Source organism: Cebus imitator, unplaced genomic scaffold, assembly GCF_001604975.1.
Source record: "Cebus imitator isolate Cc_AM_T3 unplaced genomic scaffold, Cebus_imitator-1.0 Scaffold112, whole genome shotgun sequence".
NCBI classification, from domain to species: domain Eukaryota; kingdom Metazoa; phylum Chordata; class Mammalia; order Primates; family Cebidae; genus Cebus; species Cebus imitator.
The window spans coordinates 166,284-167,958 of NW_016107427.1; the positions used below are offsets into that span (position 1 = coordinate 166,284).

At 43.5% G+C, this 1,675-nt stretch overlaps 1 non-coding gene across 1 annotated transcript; it reads left to right on the forward strand.

The window, feature by feature from the left end:
• Positions 1–1,342: 1,342 nt before the first annotated feature.
• On the forward strand, positions 1,343–1,506 carry LOC119472686. The gene has a single exon (XR_005201865.1). It is a non-coding gene; the product is annotated as a U1 spliceosomal RNA (small nuclear RNA).
• The last annotated feature ends 169 nt before the right edge of the window (positions 1,507–1,675 follow it).

Below are 1,675 nucleotides of genomic sequence, written 5' to 3' on the forward strand. Positions count from 1 at the left end.
AAAAAAAAAAAAAAAATTTTTTTTGGATAGTGTAAATATAGGATTTGATGAAAATAGTCCTAAATTCAAATAATTGAGTTTAAAAGCAAGACATAGATACACAGTTTATTTACTTTTTGATTTAGGGTTTCCCTCTGTTGCCCAGACTGGAGTACGGTGGCATAATCAGGACTTACTATAATCTTGACCTCCCAGGTTCAAGGGATCCTCCCACCTTAGCTTCCTGAGTAGCTGGGACTATAGGTGCTGTCAACCACACCTGGCTAATTTGCGTGTGTGTGTGTGGAGATGAAGTCTCCCTATGTTGGCCAGGCTGGTCTGGAGCTCCAGGACTCAAATGAGCTTTCTGCTTGAGTCTCCCAAAGTGCTGGAATTGCTGGTGTGAGCCACCAAGCCCAGCCTTCAATTCCTAAAATTATCTGTAGCACCTGTGAATAGAGTTTGTGACCTGTACACGAACTTTAAAGTCATAATTTGCATTCACCTGAGAACATTGTAGCAGAGTTAGGCTTTTGCAGGAATCTCAGTCAGCCATAAATAGTCACTAAATGACTTTTCAGGGCCCAGTGCTATACACAAAGATACAGATTCCTTGGTAGTTGTCTATATCCCATTAACGATGATCATTTGAATAGAAGGTGCCTGGGTGAGGGGTCATCAATTCCAGTATCTAATTCAGACAGTACCGACCCCCAGGCCATCTGGTCCCAACTCCATTTGCACTCTAAGCTATTGTTGCCAATTCTTTCTGAGCAACACTTTATAAACATACTCCCTGGTAAAGAACGGCAGAAAGCTACATTACAAGTAAAACTAAATATCAATTCCAAATGTAAATTGTTTGACAATAAAAAAAATACAATTAAATAATAGCAGGAATGGGCTGGGCAGGGTGGCTCAAGCCTGTAGCCCCAGGACTTTGGGAGGCTGAGATGGGCAAATCACTTGAGATCAGGAGGTTGAGGCCAGCCTGGCTAACATGGTAAAACCCGCTATCTACTAAAAAAAAAAACTACAAAAATTACCCAAGTGTGCCTTTAATCCCAGTTAGGAGGCTGAGGCCCGAGAATCTCTTGAACCCAGAAAGCAGAGTTTGCAGTATGCTGTGATTGTGCCACTACACTCCAGTCTGGGCCACAGCATGACACCCTGTCTCCAATAAATAAATAAATAATATCAAGAGTGAAGAGCTTTGAAAAACAGATATATGTGAGGGTGGGTGCAGTGGCTTGTGCCTATAATCCCAGCACTTTGGGAGGCTGAGGTGGGTGGTTAACTTGAGGTCAGGAATTTGAGACCAGCCTGGCCAACATGGTGAAACCTTGTCTCTACTAAAAATACAAAAATTACCTGGCAGGAGAGATACCATGATCATGAAGGTGGTTTTCCCAGGGTGAGGCTAATCCATTGCATTCCGGATGTGCTGACCACTCCTATTTCCCTAGATGTGGGAAACTGGACTGCATAATTTGTGGTAGTGGGGGACTGCACTTGCGCTTTCCCCTGATAAAAAATAAAAATGAAAAAAATTAGCCAGTCATGGTGGTACATGCCTGTAGTTCTAACTACTTGGGAGGCTGAGTGAGGAGAATTGCTTGAACCAGGCGGCAGAAGTTGCAGCGAGCTGAGATCACGCCACTGCACACTCCAGCTGGGTGACAGAGCAAGACTGCAT